Genomic DNA, 13,622 nt, shown 5'->3' on the forward strand with positions numbered 1-13,622 from the left:
TCGTGGCTTTTTTTAATTTTTACAATGCTGTAAATGCTGAAACCTCTCTTCAATATTGGCTGCTATTACCTCACAAAATTAAAATAGGAACAAAAATTTTATCAAGGATGCCAAAGAAGACGCGACATCAAGTTTTGTAAATATTTTTTTTTTACAGAATTCAGCGAATCATCCTCTGATAGCTATTTTAGTTCCACTGATTCAGTTAAAGATCCGGTTTTTATTCCTTCAAAAATATCTGAGTCGGATTCTACAGACGATTTCCTTAACCCACCGGAGACAGAAAATGTTCACTCGGATGAAGAAGTTGTTACCGTTTCACCACTTCCTTTGCCATATTCAGCGGTGGTTAGTTCGGAGGATGAAATCCCTTAAATCCCTTTGGCAAGTCTGAGAAGAGCATTAGCAAACGATACTTGGTCCGTTCTTGCTGGTCGTCAGCAGAATTTTGATTTTACGGGTACTGGTGGTCTAAGCCCTTCAGTTCATGTACAGCTCATAGATGGGTCCCCATATGATTTTTATTGTGCCCTCGTCGACAATAAAATCATTGACCATATAGTGGAGCAGACAAATTTGTATGCAACGCAAAAAGTAATGAGTGAGGAAGATATACCAAAAACATCTCGTTGGCATAAATGGGTACCGACTAACAGAAATGAAATGAAACGATTTCTGGGTTTAGTGGGCTATATGGGATTAGTCAAAATGCCATCAATCCAAAATTACTGGTCCTCAAATCCTCTATATCGGGACGACATTGCTACAAATACCATGAGTAGGAATCGGTTTNTAGGAACCGGTTTCACGACTCTTACAATCTCTTCATTTTGATGACAATGAGACCTGTCCGTCAAATGACAGGTTACACAAATTTCAAAGTTGGTAAATTTATGCGTAGAAAATTTTCAATTGATGTATACACGGGAGTTACATCCAGCAACCTTTGCCCCTACCTATGAATTATACCACCGGCCATGACACATCCAATTAGTATATAAGCTTATAATTTTCTAATTCATTCAACAGTCTACTTTATAGGTCAAACCTATATAACTTGTTCATTTTCCATCAATAGTGTGTAATAATTAAGATTAATAAAGTGTAATCCAGGTTCCTGAAAACAGAATCAAATAAATGTGTTAAAACTCCACTCAAACATCCTCAATTTTAACTGGCGCTGCGAACAGGAAAGAGAATGTGGGAATCTACGAATTTCATGCAAAACACCTCACAGTTTCAATTTCTGCAACGTCTCTATCCACTTCAGGAACCAACACCACTGGAGAAGACTTCCAACCCCTGGAACATCATTTCATCACCTGAACATTTCCTGACGAAACGTTCCACTAAAGGATCAGGAATACCATTGGGAGGATTTTAAAACGTGAGTACAATTGCTGTTTTTATCTTGTTTTACCCTCTTCCATTTTAATTATTGCACGGCATGGCATCACTCAACGAATTTTTGAAATTAATCAAAGCTTTTGGTTAAATCATCGCTCCATTTGATGGTTCTCCCGAAAAAGTAGATATGTTCATTTCGGATTGTGATAATTTTGACGCTAATGTCTCTGCCACAACTCCGGCCTATAGAAATTTAAAATTTCGACACACTGTAAGTAATCTAAAATAGAAGAGCAGAATCTGCATATTTAGTAGAAAGGCCAAGTGATTGGTCTACTTTAAAAGCTTTAATAACGACAAAATTTAAATCTCCAGAAAATGAAGATTAATTACTTAATCAATTAATTTCATGCGTTAGAAAACCTAACGAATCAGTTGAAAATTTTTACGACAAAATTCAGGTAATTTTAACTAAATTAGCAGGTGTTTTTGAAGGTGACCCAATCTAGAACGCATTAATGAGTCACTATAAGAAAGAAGCACTTAATAATTTCAAATTATCAGTAAGTGAACCATATTATTCAGATATGAAAATAAGACGACCCCTTTCTTTATCTCAAGCACTCAATTATTGCAAATAATTAGACAATGAAAACAAAAAATTAGAGATTTATAGGTTAATGGCAGGTACTTCCAGAAAGCCACACCCACACAACACCATCACACAAAAACAACATCCACAGACAAATTACTTTGCACCTCGACAAAATTTCAGTCAAATGCAAAGACAACCCTTTACCAACCCTCAAATTTTTCAACAAATTCCTAGACATCAATTTCCTTTATTAAACAGAAATACTCCCTTCAAACCTTTCATTGCACCTAAGCCTCACCCGGTATTCCAATAACAACAATACAGGAATGCTCCTCGAAACAATTTTCAAAGACCTAATACTGGCGACGTTTCAATGAGAACTGTTTCCCAATTTAGACGACCAAATAATCTTCCAAATCAATCAAGACCTAACAATTTCCACAACCAACAAAGACCCAATTTCCTTGTTGATGAACTAACAAATGTTGAACAAGACCCGTATGTTTATGATGAATATGGAAACGCCTACCAACCCGTCCAACCTCTTGATACCGATACCGCCTATGAACCTGACAATTTCACTGATGCCCACGGACAGACCAAAGGACAGTACAAATTATACATTCTTTTGTTACACGAATTTGACGAACCAACATATATTGAATTTTCTGTTTTTGACTTTGATACAACTTTCGACGCATTAATTAGTCATGCTGACTTGACTAAAATGAATGCAATAATAAATTATTCTAACAATACAATGACTACTGAGCACACAGATACAATTTCACGAGACTAGAAATAAAATTTTAACAAACATTACTTGTAAAATCCCAGTTAATTTACACAAAGGATCTTGTGTTATACTAGACTATGAACAAATTGTACCAGGTATCTATAATGTAGATAACGGTTGTCCTGATGTGCAATGTCTCAATAACATTCACATCGATGAGCCTATGGATGTAGATACCCTTGACAAATACGTTTACTCAGACAAAGCTCCAATTGATGACAATATAAATTGCAATGTAATAAAACAACTCCGATTAGACCATATGAACAATGAAGAAAAAAATAAAATTACAAAACTTTGCAAGGAATTTAAATAAATTTTTAGCGACGACCAACAAAAATTAACCGCGACTACACAGGTAACACATCATATCAGGACAACAGACGATTCACCTGTTTATCAAAAAAATTTTCGTTACCCCCAAAACTTAAAGATGAAATTCAAAATCAAGTTAAAAAGTTGCTCAATGACGGTGTAATTAAACCTTCTATCCCCCAAGACCATCGAGAAATAGCAACACTGCTGCAAAAGATCGAGAAGATTCCGGTCCATCTACAGCAGTTGAGCTTCGCTTCACATGCCGCCATCACGAGATCACGACCCTCTCGTTCGTGATATTGACCACATTAATCGCCACCTTGTGTCTCAAGGGACGGATAAGGTCTGTTCTGCTCAAGAAAAACTGACACCGAGCCAATGAATGACATGGTAAAGAGCTCAAGGAATCTAAAAAATCTACAGCACCCCTTCGTCCTATAATCGTTTGAAGACGAGGACGTCTTTTATCCTTCATTTTGATGACAATGAGACCTGTCCGTCAAATGACAGGTTACACAAAATTTCAAAGTTGGTAAATTTATGCGTAGAAAATTTTCAATTGATGTATACACGGGAGTTACATCCAGCAACCTTTGCCCCTACCTATGGATTATACCACCGGCCATGACACATCCAATTAGTATATAAGCTCATAACTTTCTAATTCATTCAACAGTCTACTTTATAGGTTAAACTTATGTAACTTGTTCATTTTCCATCAATAGTGTGTAATAATTAAGATAAAGTGTAATCCAGGTTCCTGAAAACCGAACCAAATAAATGTGTTAAAACAAAGTGTTTTTAAAACTACACTCAAACATCTTACGTTTTAACTCCGGGGAAGGAGTTTAATATTGACGAAAGCATGGTACCGTTTCAAGGACTGCTTCTCGTCAAACAGTATTTACCCAATAAAACCCACAGATGTGGAATTAAACTATTCAAGTTGTGTTGCGAAACTGGATATACTTGGAATTTATCAATTTATTGCGGAAAATCTGAAAGTAGACAGCATTCACTCGCAACCGATGTGGTCTTAAAATTATCCGGTCCCCTTCTCGATTCAGGAAGAACCATTATAACTGACAACTCCTATACAAGCATTGAGCTTGCAAATGTTTTGCTCGAGAGAAAGACCCATTTGCTTGGCACACTTCGCAAAAATCGTCGAGCCAACCCTAAAGAAGTAGCAAACAAAAAATTAAAAAACAGGGGAGATGATTTCTAGTGAAAATCAACAGGGTATCACAATAACTTATTGGCGAGACAAACGAGACGTGCTTGTCTTATCCCCATGTCATGCAGATGAAACCAGAGAAATAATGCGAAGAAGTGGACGTACCCTAAAACCTAAGTCTGTCGCTGATTATAATTCTGGATAGGCATCAATAGACCTCTCAGATGAGCTAGCTGCCTACGGGACAGCGCTTAGAAGAAGTATGAAATGGTATAGAAAGCTAGGTATTGAGCTTCTTCTTGGAATTGCAGTGATAAATGCACGATTCTTGTATTGTATTGTTACTTCGAAGAACATTAAAGTTAACGAATTTCGAGAGCAAATAATACGAAAACTTTTGCGAAGTCCAAAAGAAATGATTAATTATGTTTCTGATGGACCATCGACTTCAAGTGCACTAATTTGCTCTGCAGTGACGCCAATAAAGAAAACGAAACCATTAGCAACCCACAGATTTACAAAAAAGCCCGGAAGTGCGCGCATAGGACGCAAGTACTGCCGGGGATGCTATAACAAAAAAAGAAATGGAGAAATTTCGAAAAGTAAAATTTCAAGAGTCACAACCTATTGTAGTAACTGTGTCGGTGAAACCCCATACTGTTTAAAATGTTTTAATGAAAAACACTATTCTTACTTCTATAGGGTTGTTCGGAAAGTAATTTCGTTTTTTCGAAATGACTTTCCGAAACACCCTATAGAAATATACAATGGGTAGACCTAGATTCATGTTTTAGAGGAATAATTAGAACTGGTTGCATTGTAAATTATAAAATTAAGGAACCGATTAAATTTTTAAGTGCAGCCTACAAACGTTTTGCTTTAAAAATTAAAAATTATTTAAAACAGTCTATTTTAAAGGAAAATGCAATCTTTTACGGCAATTTTATAAAACCTNAAAGCCCAGAAGTGCCTGAGATGTAGTGGTGATCCACCTATCTTCAGAAGAAAGGACGTACATTTTAAATATGTAAGTACTTAAATATTAATAACACTGGTCAACAGTTGTCATGACACACAAACTCTGGTGGATGATCTACCTTCATTACGAAAACACAGTTTGTTTCAATCACCCTCAGTTTTCTTCTGATGAGGTCAAGTTCATTTCCGGTATTGTAGTGATAAACACATATGTACGGCTGTAAAAAGCGTGCTATATATATCTGTTTTCATTATTAATTTGATTGTGGTGGATTTAATTAACTTCTGTGCTCCTGTGAATATGCCGAGAAAGTGTATTAACGATTCTAACCTTTTCTGTTATATTTGTCGTGAACTGTATTTCAAAAATCAAAGGCGAAATTTTTCTGAATTTATTTTGAAGTGCTATCACGAGTATTTTGGTTTTGCGGTGGCTCATCAGGACAAAGCTTGGGCCCGACATATTTGTTGCATAACATGTGTAAAAAATTTAACTGATTGGAAGAAAGGATCACGTCATATGCCGTTTGCTGTTCCAATGATATGGACTGAGCCTAGAGATCATGTTTCACACTGCTATTTTTGTCTTACTCCAATAAAGGCACTACATTACAACAGACAAGACTGGCCCGTTCGACAATCACTAGAGCCAGGTCAAAAGAATGTACAGCATGTACCATTTGTAAACTCCGAAGAAATTTTGTTGCCACCACTGCATATCAAATTGGGCCTAGTGAAAAATTTTGTCAAAGCATTAAATAGAGATGGGCCAGCTTTTCAGTACCTGCGTCAGAAATTCCCAAGGCTAAGTGAAGCAAAAATTAAAGAAGGTATTTTTATTGGCTCACAGATTCGAAAAATTTTGAAGGACGAACAATTTGATAGTAACCTAACAGATATTGAAAAAAATGCTTGGAATGACTTTCGCTTGGTTGTCACCAATTTCTTGGGAAACCAAAAAGTTGACAATTATGTAACTCTTGTTAGGAATATGCTATCATCGTATCAAAAAATGGGTTGTAATATGTCTTTAAAGATGCATTTCCTACACTCACACTTGGACTTTTTCCCTGAAAACTGCGAAGCTGTAAGTGATGAACACGGCGAACGTTTTCATCAGGATATATCAACTATGGAGAAAAGGTAAAAGGGAATGTGGAATCCTTCCGTGCTTGCAGATTACTGTTGGACTCTCGTTAGAGATGCTCCAGCCACAATTCACAAAAGAGCAGCAAAACGACAGCGTAAAAACTAATAAGTCTGGTGTACACATATTTATTTTTTTTTTATGACACAGCAATCGTCTCCNCTTTAGAAACGCATTTAATTGATTGTAAAAATTTAAACAGGACAAAAATCACTTTGCCAAAAGATAACGAAAAGTTTTTAAAATTTAAAAATTTTAAAAATAAGGAATTTGTACCGTTTGTAATTTATGCTGATTTGGAAAGTATACTAGTTAAACACAATGACTTAAAATGTACAAGTAAAATGCAAAAGTATCAGAAACACGAGCCTTTCAGTATTGCATATTATCTAAAGTGTTATTATGACGATTCTCTTTCTAAATTTCAGTTATACACAGGGAAGGATTGTATTGCATGGTTCGTTAAGGAACTTTAAACTTTAGCTTTCGAATTTAAAAATATAGTCTCAAATATTATTCCAATTAAAAAATTATCATATTAACAAGAAACTCAACATCCTGCTGCTACAAATGGTTACATTTGTTGTAAATCATTTAGTATTGAAATTGGTAAAGGATTACTCTCGTTTAACAGGAAATTATAGTGGTCCAGCGCATTCATACTGCAACTTGAATTATAAGAATGATCATACAATACCATGGGTGTACCCAGGGGGAGCAAGGGAGGGCAGCTGCCCCCCTGGAAATCTCGTAGTACACCATCTGCTGAAAGATCATTTAAATATGCAATATAAGACTTTATATAAACTACATGAAATAAATAAAATACAAGCTTATCTAAACACACCGGTTGAAGAACGTGAGACTTTCGAAGACACGTATGATAAGCAGTACAGTCCAAAGCGCATAATCTATGATAACTCAGGTATTTATAAGCATGTATGTTTAATTATATAGTTCACGCTGTTGCTGTTACTTAGGTGAGTTCAATTCTTCAAAAATGTCTTTTAATCCAAGTCCTAATAGTCCTTGGTATTCTTGAATGAGTACAGAATTAAGACGTATTGGTGTAACATGGACTGAATTTAAAGAAAATCCGNTGTAGCCACTCTCTGTAGTCGTATATGATGAGAGATGTGACTATCAAAGTTGTGGTTCTGAGAAGAACCGATTTAGTACTACCGTTGGACACATTATCTGCATCTTTGAGGATCCCAAGGGTTGACACTTTATCAGCATCAGAATAATAGTGAGCCTGGTGTTAGACTAATTTTATTGAAATATTTACAGGCTATTTATACTAAATTATTTACATGGTTTTATATGGTGAGGAACATTTCAGCACAATACCTCTGTGTGTGTATTTGTCGTTGACCTAGTTAGTCGCAGTGTGTCGCGACCTAACTAAGTCAGCACAAATGTAGACGTTTAATTGATACACAACAATGATGTTTTTCGCTATACCGAGTGTTCCCACAGCTTCTTATATACTCAAAAGTTCAGAAATATATTTTGCTTTACTACCAACAGAAGTACGAAAACTAGCTTATCAATGTGCTCTAAAACTCGACTTAAAAAATATTCCCCCCAGCTGGCATAAAAATAATACGGCTGGGCCGGACTGGTTTAAAAGTTTTATGGATAGAAATCCTCAACTATCTCTACGAACACCAGAAGCTACATCTTTGAGTAGAGCAACATCATTCAACAAAACCAACGTTAAAGATTTTTTTGACAAACTGCAAGGCTTGTTCCAAAAATATGAATTCACTGCTTCAAGAATATGGAACGTTGACGAAACAGGTGTCACGACGGTACAGAAGCCTAAAAAAGTAGTTGCTGTCCGGGGTCAAAACCAGGTCGGTGCGATCACATAAGCCGAAAGAGGGACACTTATTACTCTTGCATGTACCATAAATGCTGCTGGGAATTCAGTTCCGCCGATGTTCGTGTTTCCCAGAATGAGATACACGGATCTTTTTCTTCGTACTGGACCAGTAGATGCGATTGGAGCGGGCAATTCTTCGGGATGGATGACAGAAGTAGAATTTTTAAAATTTATGGATCATTTCATTCAACATGTCAGGCCTTCTGCTGAATAGCCCGTTCTGCTCCTTTTGGATAACTACAGCTCCCATATAAATTTTCATGTCGTTGAGAAAGCCAAAATAAATAACATAATCATGCTGTCATTTCCACCGCACTGCTCTCATAATTTACAACCATTAGATGTAGGAGTTTATGGTCCTTTTAAAAACCACCTTAATCGAACACAGACAGCCTGGATCTATAATCATCCAGGAAAAACCATGACGATTCATGATCTTCCTGCCGTGGTGAAAGATTCACTGCCTTTGGCCCTAAATCCTGCAAATATCATGAGTGGATTCAGATCAACAGGGATATGGCCCTTCAATCCTGACATTTTTCAAGACAGTGATTTTGCACCTTCTTATGTCACTGATCGCCCTAATCCAGAAACAGATTTTCCCATGACTTCGCAGAACATCTCTAATTTGACACTAGACCTGGAAAATCCAGAATTGTTAGATTCTGCACCTCAACTGAACATAAGCACCACTGAAATCATACAGGCAATATAAACAGCAAAAAATCCAATGTCTGACACTACTAAAAATATTCCTGTTTCACCTTGTCCAAATCCCGTTAGTTCGCAAGATACAGAATGTTTGACTACATCACTGACTCTAGATTTGGCAAGTTTTCAAAAAGAAAATGAAATAGAATTATCGATACCAGGTCCATCTGGTATACAAAGTAAATTTGAAAATTTTTCACCTTCAAAAATAAGACCCTTTCCTAAAGCAGCAGCTCGAAAACAATCTATCAACAGTCGTCGTAAACGCAAATCCGCTGTGTTAACCGACACACCTGAAAAAGACTCATTAAAAAAAGAGTATGAAGAAAAACTGGCAAAGACCAAAAAAACGTGTGACAAAACTAAAGGAAAAGGCAAAGGTAAAGGAAAGTCCTCGAAAATTAACGAAGAAGGAAAAGAAAAGGTGAAGAAAAACATTTTGGTTTCCGATTCAGATTCTGATACTGATGAATGGCTTTGTTTAGTGTGTAGCGAAAGTTATAGCACCTCGATAAAAGAAGATTGGGTAGAATGTTTAGAATGCAAAATGTGGGCCCATGTCAAATGTGTAACGGGAAATGTTCGCTCATTCATTTGCATTAATTGCAATTCCGATGAAGACTGATTTAATATTTGTATGTGATATTGTTACCTACTTCTATAAAAATTACTATATATCTTTCTATAAGTGCCTTAAAATGTTAGAATCCAAAGTATTTTAGTTTGCCAAAAGTTTATTAATATAACTAATTAAGAAGTGAAAGTGAATAATTTAATTACTACAAGTTGTTATTTGCAGACTAAGTCTGTGTTTTTATATAAGATTTAAAAATGTTCCTGCCAAAGTGATTTTCTACAAAAAAAAACTTAAATAATTACCATAATAGATATTATAATTACTCATAAATGTTAGAAGACTGTATAGTGATCTCTATTGTTTATATCGTTTTGAAATACTAATAAAAAAATATGTATCACTGACGATTTTGTTTATTTATTTACCGTAACATCGTGCCCCGATGATGTAACAACTAGCCCCAATTCCGGGGTAAGATGTTACAATCTACTTGTTTAGTTAAATTCTCCATTGTGAAAAAATTACATAAATTTTAATAATTTTTCAGTCATATTTTAATAGCTAAATAGACATACTAACATTACCAGTAATCAAATGTATAATTTATTTGATAGCTTTTGTCATATTAACAACTATCTAAACATTGTAACAACCTGCCCCCCGCTCCCCTAATAGATAAAAAAATTTTAACTTTCAGTACATTTTATTAAGTTGTGGTGAGTGTGTGCTTTTCCTATAGTTATTCTACTTCCGAAACAAGTAACTAAGTTTATTCAATATGACCTCATCATCTGATCAAATTAATGCTGAAGCTTATCTGGGAGCATTGAACAAAGTAGGTTTGTGTGACTCAAAACCACTTTTACATATAAAGGATATGGTCATGAACAAACCGTATCCAATTCTTCACTTGGCACGAAGAAAAAACGCGTCATGGGGATGCAATCGCGTTAGAAATTGAAGAAAACAATATTTTTACCAAAACAAATGTACGAAACGTTCAGCGACGAGCGACTAGATTTTATAAATAAATCAACAAAATTTGCAATGAACTATAAAGGGAGAGCGGAGCTAATTTCATTCCAACTATTTAGTGGGACATACATTCCTGTAAATTATCTATGTTATTAATAATCTATTTTTGGTTCTTAGATATTTTACATCGGCCAGTATTGACTATTACAAAAATGATGGACATTACGAAATGTGGGGAAAAACTCGATCTTGTTTGCGTGGAACAATGTGAAAGACAAATATACTTGTAAATACAACGACTTCACTGTAACCCGTGAAACTACTCGTACATATTACTAAATTAAAAAAATAAAAGTACTTCCATGTGTTTCATTATTTACTACAAAATTTGAACTCTCAGTAAATCTTAGTCCTGTTTTGTGACGTTTCCTCTTATCTACACAAAAATCCAAAAGACTAAAGTTCAATTACGTCACAAAATATTCAAAATGGCAAAGTTCAAAAACGTTAAAAACAACAACCAAATATTGATGTCCTCCTCTAATTAGGGTTATGTAACATCAACCGTATTCTAAAAAGGGGTGACCAAAGAAAACTTCTTCAGCATTGATCTTCAAACGCGCGATCACGATGTAAAATTAGGCAGCCATCACCTGCTACAAGAAAACAACTGCACTGGACTGACTAGAGAACAATCATTACGGAATTATTTTCACTGAGGTTTACGTAAATCTAAACCAAATACTGCGTATCCTAGAACGAAACTTATTATATTCGCATGTAATATATGTAAAAGGACATCAAAAACACCTGTTTGTAAAAAGCTACCTACCCAAAGCTAATGTAATTGATTTAAGTGAAAATAATTGTATTATGCCTAAGTTAGAAAGGGGACCAACTCTTTGTATATCGCATGTAAATTATAAAACTGTGATGTGTTCAGTATCTAATTGTGTTCGTATTTATAAACATCTACTTATTAATTATAAATAAAGGTAAATAACAGGAAGTCACTTTCTCCGTTAACGAATTGTATAGTACAAACGTGTATAAAAAAGGAAATGAATGAATGAATGAATTATTCTATTTCAAAAATATGTATCAAACAAATATTACTGTTTTATTTCCACCATCACCACCAAGTACCTAAAAAATCCTACTTCTTTTAAAATAAAGAAAAAAAGAGAAACAAACTTATTTTATCTAACATTTTGTGGCGGTCTCGACTTCGCGCTCTTGTAGACCTACGGGTAGTCGACGATACTGCACACAAGCGACGCCAGCGCAAACAGACACGGTGGCAACTACCACGAAGGGCTACCGGAAGTGTTCGCCAGATCTGTGACCACCAGACGAGATTTAGTGCGAATTCAAACCTGTCACTAAGATTATTCACCCTGACGTCTACGATTAACCAGGACGCGACACAGTCACATCTTTTAGCATTTATCATCTTCACATACATCAAACCAACATTCAACATTTATTAATATTTTGCATCTTCTCTACTTGTTATAAATTAATATTGTTGCCTGTACACTCGGGACTGTATACTTTAATAAATATTTACATGGTACGTTTTATTAGAACCCATAATTTTAATACCACTAACGACAACTTCTATTCAAAAGCATTAACCACACACTTATAAAAAAGGAAACATTATGTAAACAAACAACATAATTGATTCATCATTTTAATACTACCAACGCCATCTTCCGTGCGACGCCACCAGCTGCACGTACAATTGTTATATCAATCACTTCAAAGCATCGAACAAGTGGGCCTAGTCCGTGACCTGGCGCGTTAACGTTGTGAACGGTCGTCATACTCTCACACTCGTACTGTTAGGCTCTAGATTAGTTCAGATAAGAATATTGTTATTACCACCATTTGCACACGACACCCTCTGCGACGTCAATAACTATATAAGCATATCCTTTAGCTTTATGCTTCAGTCTATACGCAATCTATACTACGTTTGTAACGTTGCTTCGTTCAATAAAACTTATTAAACATATTATCTAGTTTTGATTACTTTATTAATTAAAGTCTGTTCATTAAAGTTAAGAGAATTGGCAGATAATAATAAATATTTAATCATCGACCGATCTGACTTTATCATAGTACGAACACACATATACACACATACACACTCAAAAAAGACGCACCTTACATGCTCAAGAAACATACCCTACAACAATAGCAAGGACGACGCCAACAAGAGAGATTGTAGCTGTAGATGTTTTACATGAGCAAGTGGTATGTGCATATTATTCTTCTTCGGCCTAGCAGAATGAGCTTGAAAGAATTCTTGCTATTCTGAGAAAACTAGTAACCTTCTCATCGACGCGACGAATCACCTTGAAGGACTTCTTTCAGAAACACCAACATCACCAGAGGCTCTCTTCTTATATACTCTATATAGTCTATATACTTCTTCGCCTCGCTACCGACGAGAATGTCATTGAAAAACTTCCTTAGCGGCCGACCGGCAGCTTTCAGCCCAAACAAAGGTAAAAAGTGAATGGGGGTGTCATCCACTGTCGTAGTTCCGACATAGCTTAACTACTAAGCTTGTAAATTACAATTTGTGCCTACCGATTTTATTTCCGAATTGTCTTGATTATCTGTCGACAAATATTAACTCGCGGTCGAATAAGGACGAAAAATTAAATAATATTGAACGCAAGGATTTTTGCGTACAGCAGAACAAAATAAAATTAAAAAGTGTTTCACTTATTGAGTGCCTGAATGATTTCTTATAGTTTTCGGTGAGTACAATCTGCCCATTAATTGGTTCAAAATTCTAGACGATGCAAAAGTAATAATACTTAAATTAGTATATTTACCTGATCCTGTTATTTCTTACTCTAGTCACGTGACTCATAACAATTGCTGCATTCTTGTAACATTAATGATACTTTTCAAAATTCACTGCATCAGCAGCAATCATGGGAAAGATATCGCTACTCATAGTTTGTTCTAATAATGCCTAGGCAGATAAGATATTATAAATCTACGTGAAAATAATAATTAATTAATAATCCCTAGTTCAAACTACCCCAGCCTTTGTGAAATTGTAACATAAATAAATAATAATATTAATTAAT

This window comes from Agrilus planipennis, unplaced genomic scaffold, assembly GCF_000699045.2.
Source record: "Agrilus planipennis isolate EAB-ADULT unplaced genomic scaffold, Apla_2.0 scaffold321, whole genome shotgun sequence".
NCBI lineage: Eukaryota > Metazoa > Arthropoda > Insecta > Coleoptera > Buprestidae > Agrilus > Agrilus planipennis.